Source organism: Ascaphus truei, chromosome 2 (assembly GCF_040206685.1).
Source record: "Ascaphus truei isolate aAscTru1 chromosome 2, aAscTru1.hap1, whole genome shotgun sequence".
Lineage (NCBI taxonomy): Eukaryota > Metazoa > Chordata > Amphibia > Anura > Ascaphidae > Ascaphus > Ascaphus truei.
In genome coordinates this window covers 481640786-481667168 of record NC_134484.1, presented here as the reverse complement: position 1 = coordinate 481667168, position 26383 = coordinate 481640786, and the positions used below count along the sequence as shown (strand labels likewise).

The window sequence follows — 26383 nt, the reverse complement described above, 5'->3', positions numbered from 1 at the left end:
ATGGGAACAATACATATTCACAGGGGGCTACACAGTTGGTGCTGAAGCAGGGCATAATTACAGTACTGGACATCATTCCAGTTAAACCCTCGCCTCCCAGGTGAGAGCAGGGGGTGGCCAAATGGGCTGTGACCCCTTTAATACCGGTCCAAACCCCCTCTCCTATGACATCCTTATTAGTCCTTTTTGGTCCTTTTCCTTTTTGCATAAGTGCTTGAAGTTGGTCAGCTATGGAAATTTTGAGTTCCTAATGATGGACAGGAGGAAATGCCTAATTTGTTGGAATTGGAATAGAGGTAGGTCTGGGGCGTTATATTTGGTTCTAAGGTCTTGGGGGTTTCCCCTTGTGAAGTAAGTCTCCTATCATTTTAATGTTTTTATTCTTAAACTGGTCGAAATGGCTTGAGCTCATCCCTGGTGGGAAATTTGGGTTATCAAGTGGGGTGGGGGGGGGGGGTAATCTGGGAGGTAGTTGAAGTCAGTTTACATTTTGTTTTTGTTCAGATGTTCATTGTGAATTTTACAGGTTCTGGTTCTTTATGTCCCATGGTCTTTTTTCCCCCTATTGTCCAGACCGATATTAATAAAGGGCAATCCTCTGAGTAGCTTGATTCGATTGCTACCCAGCAGAACAACATTCCAGATGACTAGTTGGCGTAGTTGTGCTGCATGGAAGTACCAAAGTATATCTGGACCACCATGCCGCCCCTCGATCTGGGGTCCATCAGCACGGACCTAGCCACCCTTGGTCTTTTCCCTTGCCAGATGAATTTAAAGATTTGTTTCTGTAGGGCTCTTATTTCACCTCTTGGTACATAAATTGGAAGGGTCTGGAAATAATATAGCAGTGTGGCGAGGATATTCATTTTTATGGAGATTATCCTACCGATCCATGATATCTGATGCTTGCTCCACTTCAATAGGTCCTTTTTAATGTTGTCAAATAATGTGGTAGTGGGGGAAATAATGGGGTAGTTGTTTTGATAGAGCAATTTGTAGTTTCTAGAGTTGTTGACTCTAGATATTTAATATGAGTTGGTCGCCATTTAAACTTGATTTTTTTTTGTAGAGTTTGGATCTCGGGATGTGGGAGGGACAGGTTCAAGGCTTCTGATTTGTCCTTTGTTGATTTTGTATCCTGATAGCCCACCAAATTTCTCTAGTGACTTTAGCAGATTTGGTAGAGAGACCAGTGGGTTGGCTAAGGTTAGGATGACATCATCTGTGAACAGCGATATATTGTAATTATTGTCACCTATGTTTATTCCTTGAATAACTGGGTGCTTTCTGATCTTTGAGGCCAGAGGCTCAATTGATAGGGCAAAGAGGAGGGGTGATAGGGGACAACCCTGCCTTGTGCCATTCTTAATATTTTTTGTCTTTAGTTTATTTCTTGGTATTTTAACCAGGGCTATTGGGGAGTAATAGAGGGCACTGACCCCCTCTAGAAATGGTCCAGAGAAACCAAAGGACTGCATGGTCTTGTCCAGGAATGTCCACTTTATTCTGTCGAACGCCTTCACTGCATCGAGGCCCTGTAGGATTGCCTTTGTTTTAGTGGAGTGGACATGTTCTATGCTATTGACTATTTTTCTTGTATTGTTCGAAGCCTGTCGGCCTGAGACAAAGCCCACCTGATCTATAAAGGTCTGTGCACTCTTCCGTGACAGAAAGTTCCCACTCCTGCGTCTGGTGTGCACCTGAGCCTTACAAAGCTGAATTAACGGTGAAACGCATTGCTCGAATTGTGTCCAGAGGAGGCTTCCGCATGGACATTTACAGTTGGTGACCAGGACTTTTTCATGTGAGTGTATATTTTTACTATGCTAATAAATGGATTATATTTGAACCTAATATTCTCTCCATACATGTGACCTGATTACGGGGGAGGATTACGTGACGGGGGTGCATGTACAGCACTCTTCGGTTCAAAAAGCCAAGTGTGAGGCTGAACACCAGAAAACCAGGATAAGACCCACCTGTTGGACAGAAGTTTGGAGGAAAGAAAACATTTAAGGGATCAAGTACTTGCACTTGGCCATGTAAGTAATGCTATATTACATTTCTATCCCAGTCTGGTTCTGCTAATACCAGTGTGAGTGTATTGACTGTAGTTTACAACCCTTGTACATTACACTGAGTACTATGGTGGTCTGGTTATACTCATAGCCATTCCATCATTGAGATCTGCAAGTTGATTCAAATACATTGATTTGAAGAATTTGTTTATTTATCTTGTGCTCCCCCATGTTTCCTTCGTTCACATATACCTAAGCATCCTGGATAGATCCTAGTGGGGTTGAGCTGCAGGAGCCTACTTTGCATCAAGTGCCCCCGTTATTTGGGGTCCACTTGAGAGACATTAAAACGACGGTAATATTTATTACTATCTTACTTTTTTTCTATCTGTCATTGAGTGTCACATCTGCCGCAACTCCGGTCAGAGACCGCCCCGCTGACGCATCACACGGCGGACCCATGCGCCCACGCACGGCCAGGGCGGTACACGCACGCTCGGAAAGGAGCTGCCGGCGCCTCCCACAGGGAGGGAACTCAGCCGCACGCCTGCGTGACGTCAGCACTCCGCGACGCGCATCGCGCACGTGCGCGGGTTGCTCGGCAACCAAGGCAATCACCAGGAAAGCCTGACCTGCAGGCTGTTTCAGATTACTGCCTCCCGGACACCATTGGAGGACCGGATCACACCCCTGCAAGGTAATTTGATCCTTCCCACATATATACCTGCTCCTGTCTGCCATTCCTTGCTGAGCATAAACTCCTGTTTATGCATTGTGCTCACCACTGCTGTTTAGTTGACTTGAACTTTGCTTGGTCTGACCTGTCTGTTCTCTCCTGTCCTGAGCCTGGCTGTTCTTTGGATTCCTACACTCTCCAGCGCTTTGACCCCGGCTTCGCCCTCGACCATTCTACCTTCTATTACCCTGGACCTTGGCTACGGAAATCTACCATCCTCTACTCTCCAACCCCGGAACACGGCAAGTACCCTGACTACCCTGACCTCTCCAACCCTACGACGCTGTACGACTTGGACTACGCATTCCGGACAGGACTGCGTGGTTGTGGGTCGGTGTCTTTCTATCCCCACCTCAGCCCCGCGGTCTTCCATCCTGTTTGTGGTGAGCGCAGCGTGACAATATGCTCAGCCCAACAAACATGGACGCCGCTGAGGTGGCCCGACGCCTAGACACACATGAGGAATGCTTCCGGCAACTTACCGGATCGTTCACACTTAAGGAACAACTAGTCTCCCAACTTAAACAAGACGTGGATACCCTTACTGAGCAAGTTAGACGCCTGACCTTATCTACAACCAACACCGCCCCACTTGCAACCACTCCCGCTCTCACGACGCATACCTCTGAGCCAAGACTACCAACGCACAACCGGTATGCAGGGGATCCCAACGGTTGTCGGGGGTTTCTGAACCAGTGCTCCATACAGTTTGAGCTGCTTCCCTCTCACTTCCCTTCTTCACGATCAAAAGTCGCGTACATACTCTCCTTGCTGACTGACGCCGCTCTAGCCTGGGCATCTCCTATCTGGGAGCAACGCCCTGATCTGACTTCGAACCTCGCCCTCTTCATCGCCGAGTTCAGAAGGGTGTTTGACACCCCAGGGCGTAAGGTTACCGCCGCATCTACTCTGCTTAATATTTCCCAGGGAGACCGTACTGTGGCTCGCTATGCCCTGGATTTTCGGACAGTGGCTACGGAGACCGGCTGGAACGATGAGGCCCTATCTGCAGTCTTCTGGCAGGGCCTGTCCGAACGTCTGAAGGACGAACTGGCCTCTCTTGATCGCCCCGCTGGATTGGAAAATCTGATAAACCTGTGCATCCGTATGGATCAGCGTCTCCAAGAGAGAAAGATGGAGAGAAACAAACACCCTCGAGGTATACAATCGTCCTCCTTTTCCACCATAGGCCCTCTACTCTCCACAACTCCCGTTCTAGACGAACCCATGCAGCTGGGAGGGACTAGTCTTTCGCCTATCGAGTGGCAACGGAGAAGACGAGCGGGGCTGTGCCTCTACTGTGGCAATAACGGACACCTGGTGATCAACTGTCCGCTTAAACCGGGAAACGCCAAAGCCCAGTGAGTATAAGGAGGATCACGCTGGGCACTGCAACCTTTCCCCCTCCTCAACCCTCTACTAGGATTTACCTACCCATCTCCATATTCGGTGAGACCTTCACAGTACAGACACGGGCCTTTTGGGATTCTGGGTCAGGGGGAAACTTCGTTGACCAAGAGTTCGCAATCAAGAATAAGATACCGTTGGTACCCAAAGATCGACCGGTAGCTCTTGAAGCCATCGACGGATGACCCTTGCAGCCCGCGTTCATTTCCTTGCAAACTGTGCCCCTTATGGTCTCGGAGTGGAAGTCACCGGTCGAGATCTTAACACTGGATATTATCCACATTCCCTCCACGGACGTTATTCTGGGACTCCCGTGGCTCCTCTACGTCTCTACGTTGGAGTTCCTATTGCTTGGAACATTGCTTGGAACATTGCATGTCTGCTCCTAAGGCAGTGGCAGGTCTGGAGATCACGGATCCTGACAGGATACAGCTGCCGGGGATATATGACGAGTTTCGCGATGTCTTTGACAAACGCCAGGCAGAGGAACTTCCGCCACATCGTGCGTACGATTGCCCAATCGATCTTCTACCCGGTACCATTCCCCCGAGAGGAGGATCATACCCATTATCTATACCTGAGACCCAGGCTATGAGACAATATATCCAGGAGAATCTCCAGAGGGGGTTCATTCAAAAATCCTCATCACCTGCTGGGGCAGGTTTTTTCTTCGTCAAAAAAAAGGACGGAACCCTCAGACCCTGCATAGACTATCGCGGTCTCAACAAACTCACCATAAAGAACCGCTACCCCCTTCCGTTGATAGCAGAATTATTTGACAAACTCCAAGGAGCTAGGATCTTCACCAAACTGGATCTCAGAGGCGCCTATAATCTGGTTAGAATCAGACAAGGAGACGAATGGAAGACAGCATTCAATACTCGCGACGGGCACTACGAGTACCGGGTCATGCCGTTTGGGTTGTGTAACGCCCCTGCGGTCTTCCAAGACTTTGTCAATGACATCTTTAGAGACCTTCTGGACCGTCATGTGATAGTATACCTGGACGATATACTAATTTTTTCCAGATCCATGCCTGAACATACTACTCACGTCAAACAAGTTTTGCGGCGCTTAAGAGAGAACCACTTGTTTGCCAAGCTCGAGAAATGCCATTTCCACCAAAAATCTACCTCCTTTCTCGGCTACATCATATCGGACACCCGTTTCGCTATGGACCCTACCAAGGTCAAAGCTGTACTCGAATGGCCCTGTCCTCTCTCCCTCAAGGCTATCCAAAGGTTCCTCGGCTTCGCCAACTATTACCGGAGGTTCATTCAAGGATTCTCATCGGTAGTAGCACCCATCACGGCGCTCACTCAGAAAGGAGCTGACCCTACGAATTGGTCTGACGAAGCCCTCCAGGCCTTCGAGAGGATAAAAACGGCATTCGCCTCAGCACCCATCTTAGTACACCCAGACCCTTCATTACCCTTTTCCTTAGAGGTTGACGCCTCCGATGTAGGAGCAGGTGCTATACTCTCCCAGAGAAAGAACCCTCAAGCTCCACTTCACCCCTGTGCGTATTTTTCAAAAAAAAATTCCTCCGCCCAAAGGAATTATGACGTGGGTAACCGTGAGCTCCTCGCGATCAAACTGGCCTTAGAGGAGTGGAGACACCTACTGGAGGGCATGGAAACGCCAGTCACGATATTAACAGACCATAAAATCCTACTATACATTGAGGGAGCACGGCGACTCGGGTCTCGCCAGGCAAGATGGTCCTTATTCTTTACGCGCTTCAATTTCCTTATTTCATATATCCCAGGCTCTAAGAACCTTAAAGCCGACGCCTTGTCTCGACAGTTCCTGGTAGAAGATAACAAGGTGGAACAGCAGGAGACCATTCTTCCATCCACTTGCATTGTGGCAGCCAGTACTTTCAGTGCCTTGTCTGATATTACCAAGGCTCAGAACAACATCCCAGCAGGACTCAATGTTCCGGAGGATCGTTTGTTCACCCCACTTCTTTACCAGAGGAGAGTCATGGAGTGGGGGCATTCATCCAAGACAGCTGGTCATCCTGGCACCAAAAGAACTACTGAGCTCATTGAACGCACGTTCTGGTGGCCCAACATGTGGAGAGACATACAAACTTTTGTAGCTACATGCTCTACTTGTGCACGGAACAAGACGCCACACTACACTTTTCGTCAGGCTATCACCCCCAGACCAATGGGCAAACGGAACGCACCAATCAGTCTCTGGAACAATTTTTAAGGTGTTTTGTTGCTGATACTCAAGACGACTGGGCGGAACTTCTCCCGTGGGCAGAATTCTCCCATAACAATCTTCGGAATGAATCATCTCAACAGTCACCATTCATGGTCAACTATGGCTTCCATCCTTCTGCACTCCCTTCTCTTATCTCGAAGTCTGGAGTCCCGGCCGCAGAGGACAAGATCCTCCACTTACAAGACTTATGGCAGAAAATCCATCTTAACCTACAGCACGCTGGTAAACTACAGAAGAGACAAGCGGACCGTCACCGAAGAGAGGTCCCAGGGTACTCTGTAGGACAAAGGGTCTGGTTATCCACCAAAAACATTCGTTTAAAGGTAACCTCACCCAAACTGGCACCGCACTTTATTGGTCCTTTCCGCATCACTAAAAGGATCAACCCAGTAGCCTACCGGCTAGAACTGCCTAAGAATATGAGAATTCCCTCCGTCTTTCACTCCTCCCTTCTAAAACCATGTCTACAAGACTCATCCTCCAAAGGACAACCTAAACCTCCGCAAACCATACTGGTAGAGGGTCAACAAGAATACAAGGTACAGACCATCCTCAACTCTAGAATGTCCAGAGGAGGATTACAATATCTCGTACACTGGAGAGGCTATGGCCCGGAAGAGAGAGAGTGGATCCCTCATCGTCAGGTACATGCCAACCGTCTCATTTATGCCTTCCACCAAAGGTACCCTGAAAAACCATCCCTGGGTCGCCCGGAGGTCTCCCCTCAAGGGGGGGATACTGTCACATCTGCCGCAACTCCGGTCAGAGACCGCCCCACTGACGCGTCACACGGCGGACCCATGCGCCCACGCACGGCCAGGGCGGTACACGCACACTCGGAAAGGAGCTGCCGGTGCCTCCCACAGGGAGGGAACTCAGCCGCACGCCCGCGTGACGTCAGCACTCCGCGACGCGCATCGCGCACGCGCGCGGGTTGCTCGGCAACCAAGGCAATCACCAGGAAAGCCTGACCTGCAGGCTGTTTCAGATTACTGCCTCCCGGACACCATTGGAGGACCGGATCACACCCCTGCAAGGTAATTTGATCCTTCCCACATATATACCTGCTCCTGTCTGGCATTCCTTGCTGAGCATAAACTCCTGTTTATGCATTGTGCTCACCGCTGCTGTTTAGTTGACTTGAACTTTGCTTGGTCTGACCTGTCTGTTCTCTCCTGTCCTGAGCCTGGCTGTTCTTTGGATTCCTATACTCTCCAGTGCTTTGACCCCGGCTTCGCCCTCGACCATTCTACCTTCTATTACCCTGGACCTTGGCTACGGAAATCTACCATCCTCTACTCTCCAACCCCGGAACACGGCAAGTACCCTGACTACCCTGACCTCTCCAACCCTACGACGCTGTACGACTTGGACTACGCATTCCGGACAGGACTGCGTGGTAGTGGGTCGGTGTCTTTCTATCCCCACCTCAGCCCCGCGGTCTTCCGTCCTGTTTGTGGTGAGCGCAGCGTGACAATATGCTCAGCCCAACAAACATGGACGCCGCTGAGGTGGCCCGACGCCTAGACACACATGAGGAATGCTTCCGGCAACTTACCGGATCGTTCACACTTAAGGAACAACTAGTCTCCCAACTTAAACAAGCCGTGGATACCCTTACTGAGCAAGTTAGACGCCTGACCTTATCTACAACCAACACTGAGGTAGCGCCCAAGTTTTCTTTTATCTAACATCCCCCACTGCATTTGACACTACATTTAGCATTATTTTTACTTTAAGGCCCCTCCGAATATCCTCTAGGTCCTCATTTATGCTAACGATAATGATACAGCTGGTTGGACATCTTAACTTTCTAGAGGGGGAGGGGACGAAGCTCTGCTCTGTACCACTGGTATCGGGCTCAAGTCCTGCCCAGGCATTTGTGCCGCGCCAATTATCAACCACCCACCACGGACCGCAGGTCGGCGCTCGGCTGGAGCCCATTTATCAGGGGTATCAAACCTGGTTGTGCGTGTCTGCAGCGTTTCATCCGGTGTTGTAGCTGGGGTTGTTGGTTGGGCCGGGCGTCTGTGCTATGCTGCCTCCCCTCCTGGCTAGCCTCAGACCGGGCACCCGTCTCTCACCCCTCCCTCGGGTCCCTCGCCTTGACCTCGGGCGGTCGTGGCCCCCTCTCGCAAATCTGGGCGAGGGGGTCGGGGCGCAGGGCATGAAGGAGAGGGGCGGGGGGCAAGCGTCCGGCTCTACAGCAGAGCTCAGAGATCTAGTGCCATCATGGAGGGGCGGGGTGGGGGGAAGCATCCAGCTCTCCGACAGAGCTCCGGCACCAGCGTAGTGGGGCAGGGAGCATCCGAATCTCCAGCAGAGCTCCGGAGCCCTCGCGCTGCTCTCCCCCCTCCCGATCTTTAATGTCCCCCTTGCCACTTACTCTCGTGGCTCATTGGCGCTCCTCCGACCGGACACCCAGGTCTCTTCCACCTCTCCTGTCCGCAACCCTCTTTCGGTCCAGGCCCAGAACGGTTGTGGCCTCCACCCGCAGTTTTGGGCATGGACGAGGGTGTTGGGGTGCGGGGCACAGGGGGGATCGGGGCGCGTGGTATGGAGCTGGGGCATGGAGGGGGGTCTTGGCCCGGAGCACTGAGCATGTCCGGTATTGATGTCCCCCATGTCAAACCATTCTGAGGCACGTGGGGGGACTTCTTGCAGCTCTGGTCTCTGATGTTGGGGCCTTTGACTTGTGCTGTCCGGAGGTGGCATAATCGCGCGTTATGTATGAATTTTGGACTTTCTTCTGGATATCTCCGGACAAATTGTTTTCTTTTTTTCATGACCATTCGTTTGAATGGGATGCCCCATCTGTATTTGATTCCCCTCTCTCTCGAGCGAAGTCAGTGGTTTTAGGTCTCTCCGACTGGTCACTGTTTCTTTAGCAAGATCGTTGAATATTTGGAGGTGGTTGTTCTTGAAGTGGATGTCCCCTCTTTCCCTGCAGCATCTGATGATTCTTTCTTGAGTGGTGTAGTGGTGCATCTTGACGATCACGTCCCTGCATCTCTTGGGCTCTTCTGATCTAGGGCCTAAGGCCCTGTGGGCCCTGTCCATCTCAATCTCTTTTTCTTCCAGCGATGGATCATTTTTTAAAATAATCTGTTGAGATGGGGGCGTAGGCCATTGTGGCGGTGAGAGGGTTAACCAGGCCAATAATAAAGGTATTATGCCCAGTTAGTTAATCCTAAACCGTGTTGGGACAGAAGGGTTTAAAAGTATTATCACCCTAATACCATGTTTTCCCCTACACTATCTTTATTGTCCCTGTTTTGCAGCTCTGAAGCTAGCTGCAGTTATATGTATGTCTATATGCTCTGCAAATTGTATTTGAGACACAAGGGGGAGCTTCTAGTGCTGTGCCAAGCGCTGATTGAAGAAGCATGCCTGCGAGTAAGTGGCTGCTTTGAAGAATAGGTATCACTTTCCAAGCCGCAGACGTCTAAACCGCAAAGTCAATTGGATAAGTAGTTTGCGGTCTATTTGAAGTGCCTTCTTGTCAAAATGTATCTAGCCGTCTCATTATCCACTTAAGGTGAATTGATGGTGTGTGTCTGCGGTTACTGATCAAAGTCAGCACGGATATTTTGTATGCCAGCTTGTAACCCAGACCAATTATAGGTCAAACCGCAACCCACATCACAGAGCACATTCAATTAAGTGGATAAGTTGCGCTAGGAATGAGCTAGCACTCTAATTTTTGGAGTGCAGCTAGGTTAAAAGAAAACATGACCATACATATAAGTTTTATATTTGTTGCACACATAGAACATACATATAAAAATAAACTGTATGCCTATGGTGTTTTTAATGTAAAGGCGGGAACCCTTTCCTGCCGGTCGGCAATGAATTCATTAACATGCCCATATGTTATGGATGAATGAGCTGAGGGATTTTTCATCTCCGTACTCCAAAGGGCACCCTGCTAGGTTGGTGCCCCAGTGTCTAGAGAAGTCCGGAGTGGAAAAGCCTCAGAGGCCCTATGTGTTTCCCAAGTATCGGATACTGGTGCGAAGTATGGGCACTTCACACTTGGTAGCTAAACCCCAGACTTGCTGTCGCCAGGTAAGAGGTTGGGCCCAGTATGCTAAGCAGCTCAGGCGTCAGGTTAGCGCATGCTCTTAGCAAACCGGGAAGCAACTTCTGCCCGTTCTAGGAACTCCTGGCAAGTCTGGGATAGGTGGGAAAAGTTAATCCCACGAGGGGATTGGCTGTATATATTAGGAATAGGACCCTTAACCCTATAAAGATGCCTGCAGCGCAATCCCAGTGAGATTAATCTAAGATTCAACAAGGAACACCCAAGTTACAGCGTCAGCGGTTCCGGAGTGTGAGGGGTTAATTACATCGTAACCAAGGTCCATACCCCTCTTCCACAATTCGTTTGAGCTAAGGATTCCTGAACGAATCCTGTAAAGACATTACGAAATCTTTCCTTTTGGTGGAGATATAGGAGTGGCAAGTTGCGCCCCTAGCCAAGGACTGTTGCACGGCTCACATCGCGCACCCACTTGCAGGGGTGCGCAAAGACTTTGTTTCGTTCCGTGGACATTTTATTTAGTTTCCCCATCCCAGTAAGTGTTTATTGAGTGTAATTGTGAAGTATTGTGTGTTTGTCTTAATAGGAAATAAATTACAATTTATTTTACCCTCCTTGTACTGCTCAATCCAGAATCCTGGTATTAATGTGTTGGTAAGACCTGGTCTACCGTGACAGCCATCCATAGGGATTGTTTCCGGGATATTCCGTCGCATTGTCGCCGTCGCACTTACTATAAGGGCACGTGCCGGCGGCAATGCGTTTTGTTCAATAATTGTTAAATAATCTGTTAAAATGGGGGCGTCCATAGGAATAGTTTCCGGGATATTCCGGATTCTAACGTTCTGTCTCCTCTCCCTATTTTCCTGGGCTTCTTTGAGGAGTTTCAACTATGAAATCAGTTTCAGGATTTCGTCATCTGTTTGTGCTTGCAGCTGGAGGGAGTCCTCCATTTTGAACTCTAGGTCTGTGGTCCGCTGGCTCAAAACGGCAAATTTCTTCTTTAAATTCTTTGACTGCTGAGCGGAGTTCTAATTGAAATGATTGTGTTATCGTTTTTAAAGAGCTCCTCGATGAACCCTCTTCAAGTGGCCCTCCCCAGCCTGATCTTCCTGCTCACATGCTTTATCTGCTCCCCGATCTACTCCCTCATTTTCGGCTGTACGCTGAGAGCCTCCAAAGAAGCATGTAAGTTCCTTTGCTGTGGATTTTTTATACTTTACTGACATCTTGGTTTGGTTCTGAGGTTTTGTGTTGCTTGTTGTGCCTTTTTTGTTGTGGAAAAATTGTATTATTATTTATTATTATTATTCTTGTGAGGGTCCCAGGAGCTCCCTCGATTGGCTTCCATCCCTGGTGACGTCCAAGTGGTGAGTCCCCCAAGTGTCTCTTAGGCCGTGTTTATGGTGCCGTCGATGGCGACACGACGGGTGACGTCAGCCGTCGCCACAGGCAAAAGTTATATTTCGCTGAACAGCGGCGGTGCGGGTTTTCGGGAATTTGATTGGTTCAAGGGTCGTCACATGAGGTGACAGCCCTTGAAAAATCAAAATTTGCTGACTATCAGTTTTCGCGACGGCGCTCCGTCGCAATGTCGCCGTCGCGCTTACTATAAGGGCACGTGCTGGCGGCAATGCATTTTGTTTTCGGGCGACGTCGCCGGCTCTATAAGCGCGGCCTTAGTTTTGTAATCTCTATCTTTGACCTCTAATGGCTTCAGAGCTTGTTCCATTTTATTTTTGAAAAATTCAGCTTGATCCTGCAATTTTTCCACTTAGAGCAAGCACAGGAAAGAGGTGGAAGCTCTGAGTTTGCATCAATGTCTCGTTCATCATATTTTTCAGCTCTGCCGATTTCGTCACAGCAGCTTCAATTTTCCACGCCTCTTTCTTCTGGGCGTACTGACTTTTGGGGATGGAGCAGTCTCTCTGTTTAAATAAAACAAGCATTTGACAGTAAAGCCTGTGACTGATAAGCCATGCCCAGAATATGGGCATAGATTGCCAAACTGACAATGAATGGGCAACCTAAATAAAAACACACAAAATTCAATACATTACAATGAAATCAAAACAACCATTTGCCTAAATATACATTGCTTGTCACCGATTATCTATACCCATAAAGGGGCATAGATAAGCAGATTGGCAGTTAATGGGCATCCTAAAAATATACATAATTAAATAACGTACAACCAATGTGTTTGTTACCTTTGCTGTATTCACCCTCCAAATCCTGCTCCGTCAGCAACTCTAGACCCACGATGCAGAGTAATAGTCGTGTATAGAGGAGAGCTATCCCAGGCCTTGACAGAGGGCATAGGGAATTGCTGTTGCTATGTACGTACTAACTCACTTTGAATGCCATCTTACGCAAGTTTATATAATTTCACATAACGCTGCTTCGGAAAAAAAAACAAATAATAAATATATATATATTGCAGCAAGGGATTCTGGGAAATGACATGCAAATGAGCGCACAGTGCCACCTTTTTGTCAAGTCCATTATTGCATGGAAAACCCTTAAGCCAATGCTTGCTGCTTTAAACACAGCTTTTAAACATAGCCTTGGATGAGATGCAAAGCCAATAAACCCACTCATAGACAGATTTAAATTGTGTTTGCAATACTTGTATTATACGTGTAGATACTTTCCACAGATATAACACAGAGAATAGTGCTTTTGATTCAGTTTCAGAATATAACTATTCCCAGAAATTATCTGGGTCGGGAAGCAGTGATCCCGTCATAATAGGACGGGCTTATAAGGGTGTGAGCAGGTCAGAAGTCTGTGTCCTACCTTCAGATGGGCAGAGCACATTCCCTCATGTCATGTTCTGACATTGAGAGACCGGGGAAAATAAATAATCTGAGTAAAATGTCAGTGTTTCCCCAGGCATTCCTTTATATAAGAATGTCCTGCCAGGTACAAATGAGCTGAATGTGAGAAACTGGAGGTGATCGAGGAACAAATTAATGAGGGTGTGAGGGATCAAACCCCCCTCTTTATTATGGTGGGGTAAGGTGAGGGGAAGTTACTGCACTGGTTCCCCTGCATTACCCACTTCTCACCGTATGAAATAGGAAAGTGAGACTGTGTCAGTATGGAGCAGAACTGCTGGACCTGAGAGAGTATCGGGAGCATTTATCAAAGTCTCACTCATGTACTGTATCTGCTTTTTCTTCATACTATGGAACATTACAGTATGTTACTATGTTAAACTATGAGGACTTTACTGGTCTTTTGGCTGTTAATCTCCGACTCTCTTTATACTTTTCTAGATGGTTATGTTGTGGCACAATCCTGAGCCATTAAAGTTTTGCAGTGTTTGAAATTAAGTGCCTGTTTGCAGATGGACCATATATGTTTTTTGGTGCCCCTGTCTTCTCCGACTCCTTTGGGGTTAATAATTTAGGTTTGAAAGAGCTGATACTAAATGCTGCATATTTGTCCAAAAAAAATGTTCATTCCAATTCTGTTTTATATACAGGCGCATTCTAAAATCCAACACATATAGATTAAGTAACCTCCAGGCAGCACCTCCCGAGCAGCACTGCCCACTGCCAGAACCTCCAGAGCAGCACTGCCCACTACCAGCACCTCCCAGAGCAGAACTGCCCACTGCCAGCACCTCCAGAGCAGCACTGCCCACTGCCAGCACCTCCAGAGCAGCACTGCCCACTATCAGCAACTCCAGAGCAGCACTGCCCACTGCCAGCACCTCCAGAGCGACACTGCCCACTGCCAGCATTGATCCACGCTTGTTAAGTGAGTAGAGGAGATATTTTGGTATCTTTGAAATCTGCAAGGGGGAATATCTGATTATTTTGCAGTTATGCGAGTCAAACACCCAAACATATCTTGTTTTCTTATAGAACCACCAGAAGGGCTAGTACAGGCATACCCCAGTTTAAGGACACTCACTTTAAGTACACTCGCGAGTGAGGACATATCGCCCCATAGGCAAACGGCAGCTCGCGCATGCGCCTGTCAGCATGTCCTGAACAGAAATACCGGCTCCCTATCTGTACCGAAGGTATGCGCAAGCGGGGAGACTATAGTGCCTGTTACAAATGCGTTATTTACATCAGTTATGCATGTATAGGACGATTGCAGTACAGTACATGCATCGATAAGTGGAAAAAAGGTAGTGCTTCACTTTAAGTACAATTTCGCTTTACATACATGCGCTGGACCCATTGCGTACGTTAATGCGGGGTATGCCTGTAATACATTTCTTTACACGAGGTATTATATTATACCAATATCAGAGGAGGTGAAATCACAAGAAGCGCCCCCCACTCCCAGCTTTATATGATGGGTTTCCTTTTTCTTATTGCCAGGTTTCCCAGTGGTTGTGTTGGAGAGGTTAGAGATTAAATCGGAGTAAGAAGAGACCGACACAGAGGAACATCTGACCCCAATAAAGGAAGAAATAGATGCATTTCCTGTTTGTGGTAAGTACCCTTACATCCTCACTTGTCTGTATTCAGTATGTTTAAAAAATGGACTGACATGTGTACAATATTTTGGGAAATAATATTAAAGCATGCATACAATTATAAGATACCTGTTCTAATGAAAAAAATCATTTGTCTAAGGTTATATTGGGAATATTGTTGTTATTGAGTTTTGAACATTGGTAACTTCAAAATGTTTTCAGCATTCGGGGGTAAAAACTTCTTCAGCACTCAAAGGGTTAATAACAAAGTAAAATCAATCACTTCACCCCTCACCCATAGGAATCAGTATGGAGTATTTCTGTATACTGATATCACAAGAAGCGCCCCCACTCCCAGCTTTACATGATGGATTTCCCTTTTCTTATTGCCAGGTATCCCAGTGGTTGTACTGGAGAGGTTAGAGATTAAGTCAGAGAAAGAAGTACCGAACCCAGAGGAACATCTGACCCCAATAAAGTGTGAAACTGTTCAATTTCCTGTCTCTGGTGAGTCTGCGCAAAGGGATGTTATCTTGTTACAAGGCGCATTGTCACATTTAGCTAATATTCATGGTTCATTGCCTCTCATAGGAAGTCCCCAGGCCTGCTGGGTGTTCTGGGACAAGCTACATGCAGCAGAGTCAGAAGTGCAATATGGCTCTCAGACACGTATAAAGGTTGGAAATGCAGAGTTACGGGTATCTGACCATCAATAGATACGATATAACGCATTTGGGAAAACAAATTCAAGGGACCCTTCCCTAACTAACCTGGTTCCCCAGCTTAAACAATACCCTCTCATTTAGGGTCATTGGATACGCAATAATAGCCACAGTCTTTAGACATAGCTTAACTGATAGATGGGGACAGCGTACCAAGAGTCCAGGCAATTCTTCCGGAAAGTTAAAGTCACGATGGGGGTGTCCTCACCGACTGAATAGACATATTACACATTTCTTCCTCCATTTTTGCACTTCCGGGTGTATTTTTCACCCTGACCTCTGGAGGTGCTATTGCGTCAATACTTTTCTCACGTTTCCCTGTGTATGCTGTATGCAGAACTGTTACTCACAGAGTCTGTACTTTACTTCGGCTGGGCGGACATTTTAAACCCCCACATTTATTTGCAAACCCACAGTCTTTTTAGTGTCGACCCACATTCTCCCCCATAAGTGACACAGTATTCTAGGGTTTATTTAGAAAAAAAACGCAAGAATAAGAGGTAGCAATATAGTGCGTAACTCAGAGTTCTGCCTGTTTTATTTCGTCCCAGTAAGGGACTGCAGATTCAATAGATAAATGTTGGAGGCACTCAGCCATTAACCTTCAGAGGTTTACTCATATCAGTGTCTTAACTCTATGTCTAGGACATACTTGAAAATGAGAGGTAACTCTCAATGTATTACTTCCTGGTAAAATATTTTATAAATAATAAATAAGTGACACTAAACATTTTATACACGGTCACTTTAAGAAACAAAAGAAACCATAAAAGTAACACCTATCCCTTTTTAGGAATCTAACTATACAGAGTATTAGCCTCTCTAACGGTTGTCGGGCCAACTTACCTGGTTCCCAAGCTTAAACAATATCCTCTCATTTAGGGTCACTAGATGCACAATAATATCCAGTCTTTAGACATAGCTTAACTGATAGATGGGGACAGCGTCCCAAGAGTCCAGGCAATTCTTCCGGACAGTGAAGGGGATGATGGGGGCGTCCACCCCGAACTGGATACATGGGAGCAGCGTGCCCCCAGCCTCCAGGCTCTAGGAGAGAGAATGAAGCAGCACGGCTAGCTGCCATTTATACCTGTTTCTATAATTAGGAGAGCAGGTGAGGGAGAACTAGACCCATTGTAAACTGTGGCCTGGACTTTCCATCCACCAGCCTGAGTAAATGTGAAGCTGTGGAATGGATCTTTTTGTACTATTCCTGCACTTTCTGACCTAAATCAGACAGAAAGCTGTCTAATATCCTGGGACTAAGTCACAGTATTTATCACGTTTTTTACTTTATTAAGTTAAGATTATTTAGCAAATTTACTGTCATCACCTCCTTCTTGGAGCGTCTTTGTTTTCTATCACATGACCACCAGCAGGTAAGAAGATAATATATCTCCAACTCTTTGTCATTTTCTGCCATAAGGGCTAGTAATACATTTCTTTACAAGAGGTATTATATTATACCAATATCAGGAGGTGAAATCACAAGAGCCCCCACTCCCAGCTTTACATGATCATTTTCCTTTTCTTATTGCCAGGTTTCCCAGTGGTTGTGCAGGAGAGTTTAGAGATTATGTCAGAGAAGAAAGAGCCGAACACTAAGGAACATCTGACCCCAATAAAGGAAGAAATAGATGCTTTTCCTGTTTGTGGTAAGTACCCTTACATCCTCACTTTTCTGTATTCAGTATGTTTAAAAAATGGACTGAAATCCAACATTTCCCAAAATATTGTACGCGCTTGGGGGTAAAAACTTCTTCAGCACTCAAAGGGTTACTAACAAAGTAAAATCAATCACTTCACCCCTCCCCCATTGGAATCAGTACGGAGTTTTTCTGTATTCTGATGTCACAAGAAGCGCCCCCACTCCCAGCTTTACATGATGGATTTCCCTTTTCTTATTGCCAGATTTCCCAGTGGTTGTACTGGAGAGTTTAGAGATTAAGTCGGAGAAAGAAGAACCGAACACTGAGGAACATCTGACACCAATAAAGGAAGAAATAGATGCTTTTCCTGTTTGTGGTAAGTACCCTTACATCCTCACTTTTCTGTATTCAGTATGTTTAAAAAATGGACTGAAATCCAACATTTCCCAAAATATTGTACGCGCTTGGGGGTAAAAACTTCTTCAGCACTCAAAGGGTTACTAACAAAGTAAAATCAATCACTTCACCCCTCCCCCATTGGAATCAGTACGGAGTTTTTCTGTATTCTGATGTCACAAGAAGCGCCCCCACTCCCAGCTTTACATGATGGATTTCCCTTTTCTTATTGCCAGATTTCCCAGTGGTTGTACTGGAGAGTTTAGAGATTAAGTCGGAGAAAGAAGAACCGAACACTGAGGAACATCTGACACCAATAAAGAGTGAAACTGTTCCATTTCCTGTCTCTGGTGAGTACCTTTTCGGCTTTGTCTGCACAAAGGGATGTTATCTTGTTACAAGGCGCATGGTCACATTAAGTTATTATTCATGGTTAATTGCCTCTCATAGGAAGTCCCCAGGCCTGCTGGGTGTTCTGGGACAAGCCACGTGCAGCAGAGTTAGAAGTGCAATATGGCTCTCAAACACGTATAAAGGTTGGAAATGCAGAGTCATGGTTATCTGACCATCAATAGATGCGATAAAACACATTTGGGAAAACAAATTCAAGGGACCCTTCCCTAACAAACCTGGTTCCCCAGCTTAAACATTACCCTCTCATTTAGGGTCATTAGATACGCAATAATATCCAGTCTTTAGACATAGCTTAACTGATAGATGGGGACAGCGTCCCAAGAGTCCAGGCAATTCTTCCGGACAGTGAAAGTGATGGTGGGGGCGTCCTCCCCGAACAGGATACATGGGAGCAGCGTGCCTCCAGGCTCTAGAAGAGAGAATGAAGCAGCATGGCTAGCTGCCATAAATACCTGTTTCTGTAATTAGGAGAGCAGGTGAGGGAGAACGAGATGATTAAACTGACGAGTTTTCATCCCTCTGTAGGCAGCCTGTAGGATGATAGTTGCGGCGCGTATACGCAGATAATTTTCTCTTTCCCTTCTTCCTTGGATAAGAGCTTTGCAGGGCTTCTGAATAATTTGAATGCTTTTCTCCCTTTTCAATACGTTTAGTCCACTTGTGAGAGAATCCTGTTCCTTGCGTACATCTCACAGTTCTGCTCTCAGAGACTCCATCTCTTCCTGGCGCTGCGCTGGCTCTGCGTGCATGAACGCATCCCTCATTACGTTTATGAACTCTGCCTTCATTACGTCTAGGGCCTCTACAAATCTCGTTGCTAGGGTCCTCATCAGCTTGCCTTTTCCAGGTTTCTTAATCCTGGTCATCCTGACTGTTGGGGATGGAGCAGCGTCTCTGCTCCTCTAGCTCTTGCTTCAGTTTGTGAACATTCTCGTGCTCCCTCTCACACTGCTCTGCGGGGACACACTGGGTGCTCAGACGCTAATTCCTGAAAGGACACCACTTTGTGTGGTCAGACACATGACACATTAAACACATATTTTCCTCCATTTTTGCACTTTCAGGTGTATTCTTCACTCTGACCTCTGGAGGTGCTATTGCGTTAATACTCTTCACACTTTTCCCTGTGTATGCTGTATGCAGAACTTGTAAAGGAAATCCCAGAATCACTTCAAGGAAACACTGATGCTCCAAATTGTATGCCAGTAATACTAATCATCCAGAATGAATAAGCTGTATGTGTATTGATAAAGCAAACTTCCGTTCAAAGTCCCATTGTGGTATACATATAATAAGTATATAATCACCCCGCTTGATCGAGTGCTGTAGCTTCACACGGGTAGGGGCTGGATAGTGGTAGGGAGGCCGTGTGGCAACAATTCCGCCGCGTCCCCTGAGAAGGAACAGAACGGCTAAGCATGCCGCCACCCTCCGCCACTGCCTCTCTAATCCCAGCGCCACACAAGAACAAGATGACCCCACAGCGGAGGTAAATACGGGGGATAAAGAAGAGCAAAAGCACTCACTTTCTTGACACGCCGAGTCTCTGGTCCGCGCTCCGCGTACGGCGTCCACCATCAGCCGATGACGTCAGGATCTCTGAACCGGAAGTGACGTGTAGCGTGCTCCAAGCCAGGGGAATCCAGCAAAAATAGAACAGAAGGGCGGTGCTGCTGCCGTCAGGGTTAAAGGGAAACGATGTCCACACGCAATATAAATGAATAAAAAGGTTGTTTTATTGAGTGCATATACACTAAAATAGTGCTACAGAGCGAACTCTGACGCGTTTCGTCCCTGTCTGGGACTTTGTCAAAGAGTATCAGGTACTATACATGATGATGTATATATAGTGAACCCACACAGCCCATTGGTCCAATTTAATTGGTGAGCAAATTGCAACACAGGTGATGCATAAATCGTTAATTATTCTACAGGGAACACCTATCCCTTAATAATCAATGGAGTTCACATACACAACATCATCATGGACGAGCAGATGTATTAACAAGACACTAAGAGACATAAAATACAATTAAAAGCAATACTTGTATATAAAAAAAACAGACATAATATATATATTACAAGTACCAGTAACTAAGTAGCACGAACCAGCAACATACACATATATATATAGAGAGAGCCTTATAGAGCTCTAATAAAACCCAATTAGGACTTTTAATATCCCTGATCACTTTTAACATACATGGTAGAAAATAGTTTATCAAAATCAGCCTCTATAATATATATATCATTGAGAGGATCCACTGTCTATAATATCTTATGTATGTATGTATGTTAAAAGTGATCAGGGATATTAAAAGTCCTAATTGGGTTTTATTAGAGCTCTATAAGGCTCTCTCTCTCTATATATATATGTGTATGTTGCTGGTTCGTGCTACTTAGTTACTGGTACTTGTAATATATATTATATCTGTTTTTTTATATACAAGTATTGCTTTTAATTGTATTTTGTGTGTATCTTAGTGTCTTGTTAATACATCTGCACGTCCATGATGATGTTGTGTATGTGAACTCCATTGATTATTAAGGGATAGGTGTTCCCTGTAGAATAATTAACGATTTATGCATCACCTGTGTTGCAATTTGCTCACCAATTAAATTGGACCAATGCGCTGTGTGGGTTCACTATATATACATCATCATGTATAGTACCTGATACTCTTTGACAAAGTCCCAGGCAGGGACGAAATGCGTCAGAGTTCGCTCTGTAGCACTATTTTAGTGTATATGCACTCAATAAAACAACCTTTTTATTCATTTATATTGCGTGTGGACATCGTTTCCCTTTAACCCTGACGGCAGCAGTGCACCGCCCTTCTGTTCTATTTTTGCTGTATGCAGAACTTGTAGTCATACTCAGATATCCAGACTTTACTCTCAGAGTCTGTACTTTACTTCGGCTGGGCGGCCATTTTAAATCACCGCATTTATTTGCAGACCCACATTCTCCACTATACGTGACAAACGCCACACTTGCGTAGCGCTGACGACTGTCTGGGCTCTTACCGACACAGTCTTCTTGGGTTTATTTAGAAAAAACACAAGAATAAGAGGTAGCAATATAGTGCGTAACTCAGACTTCTGCCTGTTTTATTTTGTCCCAGTAGGGGACTGCAGATTCAATAGATACATGTTGGAGACACTCAGCCATTAACCGTCAGCGGTTTACTCATATCAGTGTCTTAACTCTATGCCCAGGACATAGCTGAAAATGAGAGGTAACTCTCAGTGCATTACTTCCTGGTAAAATGTTTTATAAATAAATAATAGAGGAGGCTTACATGAATGCCAAACTCTGTACTCATGCTGAGTTACTGTCTTATGGTTCGACTGGTTCTAGGCAGGGGGGTTTAAATCAAGGAGACCAGGGAACTCCCGAAGGGTCCAATCCGCTGTTTATTACATGGCATAGATCAAATCCGCGCAATCATCCAGAAACATTGGGAAGTGCTCACCTTGGAGGAAGACCTTAAAGCCAATTGAACAAGGACCAAAAATTGCATTTAGCAAGGCTAAATCCTTGGCAAACTATCTTTCGCCTAGTTTATTTACCTCCAGGTCAGACCGTGTTCATGAATCAAATTTAATACATTTTTTTTTTAATCTGGTAAATGTATATTTGTTGCTATGCCACTCCTATCAAATCTATTGATATTGTACACAGTAAGAAAACACACACAATTCCAGTTTTTATTCATTGTAATTGTAATTTTGTGATTTATTACTTAACCTGCGGTTGTGGTCGAGGATTCGTTGGGCGGACAATCAGACCAGTGAAGGTCAGAATTATGGAGCACATTCGTTCTATTAAAAAACTAGATCGGAGACTTCCGGTGACGTCATCCAAGATGGTGGGTTAGCCAGGGAGCTCTGAGAACCCTCACGAATAAAACGATCAAACAAGACGTTTCCCCCCCCTCGAAATTTACTGCAAACAGCCCCACAAGGTGTCTGAACCCCGCAGCATGCCCCAGAAGGCAAAAACGCCAACTTCCAAAGGCGTCCCAAAGTATTTCCAGCCGCAGCAAAAACGCGGCCCAGCGAGTATGCAGGGACCCCAAGATGGCGCCGATCACCACACGGCCACATCCCCGCAGCGAGAGGGAAGCGCGCAGGCCGAGGAGCCAACCCTAGAAAGGGAAATTACGCGCACCTACCTCGAGGAACTCCTCCAATATGCATGATAGGTTGCATAAGACCCTCAAGCAAGACCTCAGAGAAATGGTGACATGCCTGCGTGAAGAGATGGGCAACCTCACACAGAGAGCTGACGATCTTGAGAGCAAGCTAGAGGAATCCCTGCAAGCTCAAGCGGCGGCAGACGATGAGATCATGTGCTTGGGAGAAGAGGTCAGACTATTGAAAGACAGTATAGAAGACCAGGAGAACCGAGACCGGAGACAGAACCTCAGGATTCGGAATGTCCCAGAGACGGTTCTCCCTGAGTTAATAAAACCTTATTTGGTCGACCACTTCAACACTCTGTGCAAGGGTCTGGATAAAAGAGATCTAGAAATAGATCGGTCGCACCGCGTACTAGGTCCCCGCTCGAATGACCCGAAACGAAGGCGGGACATCATAGTACGCCTCCATAGCTACTCCACGAAGGAGAAAGTGATGGCGGCGAGTAGAGAGGCGAACAACCTAACCTTCCAAAACGAGCCGGTGCAGATATTCAGCGATCTCGCTAAAATCACGATTGAGCGCCGCCGAGAACTTAAACCACTCACCCAACTACTTCGGGATAACAACATACCTTACCGTTGGGGATTCCCGTTCCGACTCGTTGTCAGCAGAAGCGGGAAGCAGAGGTCCATCAGACTGCCAGAGGAGATGCAAGGATTCGCCCGCGAACTAGGCCTGACGCTGCCACATACACAGAACACCACGGGGAGGGAGCCACGGGAAGCAAGCCAGGACCCATAAGAGCTTCAGAAAGATTGGCCGGCCAGCAGGAACAGCAGACCTGATCGCCCAGAGGAACAGCCCTGATCGCCTAGAGGAACAGACCTGAGACCCAGATCCCTCGCCGTCCCTTTAGAGGCCATGGAATAAGCTGGCGTGTCCACACAGTCCCGTTTGTTATTGTTTTGTTACCCAGTTGACTGGAGAGACCCCGGCACCCCAGGGCTTGGCTTGGGAGAGCCATCATATGCACCTCTACAAACAGCACAGGTGAGTCGAGAAGCGCGGAGGCGGGAGAGGGGAAACCCGATCCACCCAGCCAGGCCCCGCTGGGAACTCCTCGACCTGCCAGTGGACACCGCCTAGACCAGGTTTGACTATCCCCCCCCCCCAGATAAACACTATATCTGGGCCCGGTGTGAGTAAGCTAGCTCCATCCCCCCCCCCCTTCAACCAGACTGCTACAGAAGCTGTTATCCCGGTGGAGACTGTCAAGCACCTTTTCTGGGCCGCTCACCCCACACCCCCTTCCCCCCCACAACCTTCCACATATGCAGTTCAAACTCCAGTTGCAACCCAAGTTATAGCTACGTTATAAAGCCCCTTGTTACCTATTACAACACAAAACGGACCAACTCACCCCCCTACCCCCCCCCCCCCTCCTCCCCACCCCCCTCCTCCCCACCCCATTACTCCCCCCTCCCCCCTTCCCCAACCATAGTCCCCCCCCCTTCTCCAGGGCCCCCCCACTTATCGCCCTATTTCCCCCCCCAACACACTAATCTAAATGCACAGCGAGTCAACCTACATACTACAATCTACACAAAACCCCCAACCTCAAACAACCAACTATGAACTACATTAGAAACTAATATCAACTACTACAGGTTACCATTAAAGAATCCCTTGTCCCCCCCTTCACTCCCTCCCCCTCCTTCCCGTATCCCTACCTCTCGCTAACCCCCCGACCCCACCCCCCCTCCTAAACTAAACCCCGCTTATCTACAAACTCACACTGATCAACTCACCTGCCAAAGCAGATACGCAGGATGTCACAGCACCCGAAACATTTTAGGATATAGAGACAAGCAGAGCACGGACCTGTGACGTCCACACTGCCCCAAGCAGCTGGGTACAGACTGCAGTTAGCCCGCACGCACATTAGAACACAACCATGGACCCACAATAATCCTCCCATAGACCTATCCCCAACCGCTTTCTCCCCCCCACCCCCTCCCCTTCCCCAACCCAGCCCCCCCCTCCAGACGGAGCAATAAACACGCACTCCCCTCCCCCCCCCCTCCTGGATACTACGAGCCCCATCATAAAGGTCCCCCGACCCCCCCATACGCAGATGAGACTGAGCCCACCCCGGTGTATATGTCTTGTTACTGTGAACCAAGGTATGTCTAATGTATAAGATGAATAAGTTGTATAAGAGATGGGACCACCCCGGTCTTATTGCCTCCATGTATCACGAATGCATATTACCAAGGTGAATATCTATCCATCTAATGTGTATGTGACCCAAAGCTAGATGCCACAACACCCCCCGTCACCACACCCCGAGTCCACCTACTGTCCCTCAACCCCCCTCCCCCTCGCATCCCTCCCCCCACTCCCCTCCCTCCACCCCCCGCCTAACACATCCCCCCCCTTAGAGCTACCCAGGACAACGGTCACCTTACCTGCTGCCCCGGAGTCCCAGGATGCCTCGTCCCTTGCGTTGTCCCAATGAGGGATAACGGACGGAACAGCGCCCAGAGTTGATCACATGACCCCGAGAGATCGCTGCACGGCTTGCGCCGAACAAGCCAATTAGACTTAAAGGTGTACATCCACAGGCACAGAGTAACCCCACCACGATCCCTTCCCGAAGCATCCCCGATCACCCCCTCCACCCGCCTCCCCCCCCCACTACTCCTCCCCCCCCCCCTGACACTACAGTGAACATGACCCCCCCCCCATACGCACCTAAAACAAAATCTAGTAAGACATAATTGTATAAAGGGATCATCACAGTAATTGATTGCCTACCTATGGTTCAAGCGTCTGATGTGCAAACGACTTCTGGAACTGAAGATTTATATGTCTACTGTGCATTGCTCCCTCCTCCCCCCCTCCCCCCACAGCCACCCTTCCCTTCCTCCCGTCCTCCCCCTGCCATTTCCCCCCCCCCTCCCCACCTCCCCTCCCTCCCCCTGATACCACAACGAACAGGCCCTCACCACAAAGGTCCCCCCCCCCCCATACACACCCAAAACGAAGTCTACAATGAAACAACTGTATAAATGGATTATCGAAGTATTTGACTGTCTACCTAATGTATAAGCGTTTACTGTATATATGACCTGCTGAAGCGAAGCTTTGTATGATTAATGTACAGGCGAATCAAAACAAGGCGCCGAAAATGTCACCCTCTACCCCCCCCGGCTCTTCCCCTTACCCTTCCCTCCCCCCCTTCTTCTTTTGCCCCCCCCTCCCCCCCCACCCCCTGCCTTCCTTCCCCCCCCACCCCCTGCCTTCCTTCCCCCCCCTCCCCATTCCTTCCCCCTCCCTCCTCCTCATACCCCGAGATAAGAAGGCCCATAACCCGCAACCCCCTCAGAGGGCAACCCTCACCTCAAGGGAACCCCCCCTCCCCCCCCCCCTCAGGGAACTAAGGGCATGATTGAGTATTCTTAAGAGGGAAAAACAAAGAACCAGAGGGTTCAATCCCCTGCCCACCGGATGCCGACACCGGAGTCAACCCCGATGGGCTCGTTAGCCTAAAAGCCGGTCGCCCACGGACCAGGCAAATACCTGTCAGGTTCACACATGAACCTTATCTTCTTCCTCTCCTTACCGCTGACTCTGTCCAAGTGGATCTACCCCCCACCCCACCTGCCCCCCCCTACCCTCCTCCCTCCTCGGCCCACTCAGTCAACTTTTCAATAAAACAAGCTACCCTCAGATGTTTGCCAGGGCTGAGCCCGCGTATAAGCTACAAGACCAGGACCCCCCCAGATGGGAAGGGAGGATCCTTAAAAACCACGTCCACTAAAGCCACATATGGCTTCTAAGGCCCCAGTAAAGATAGTATCGCTCAATGTCAAAGGCCTTCAAAATAATAGAAAAAGGAGGCTCGCCCTCCAAGACATGAAACAGGCTGGGGGAGACATCATATTCCTGCAGGAAACCCACTTCACATCACAGGACCCCCCAAATGTATTCAAAAAAGTGTTTCCAACATGCTTTTTCGCATCATTTAAAAGTAAAAAGCGGGGAGTGGCTATACTAATCAGACAAGGAACTCCATTCAATAATGTCAAAACGACCCCGGATCCGGAGGGTAGATTTCTCGTGGTATATGGCTCCTTAGCGGGCTCAGCAATCGTCCTAATCAATGTATATGTCC

General features: G+C 47.6%; 1 pseudogene; it reads left to right on the top strand.

Moving 5' to 3' along the window:
• Positions 1–482: 482 nt before the first annotated feature.
• The window catches only part of LOC142488024 (uncharacterized), a 47273-nt pseudogene continuing 21372 nt past the window's right edge, over positions 483–26383 (top strand).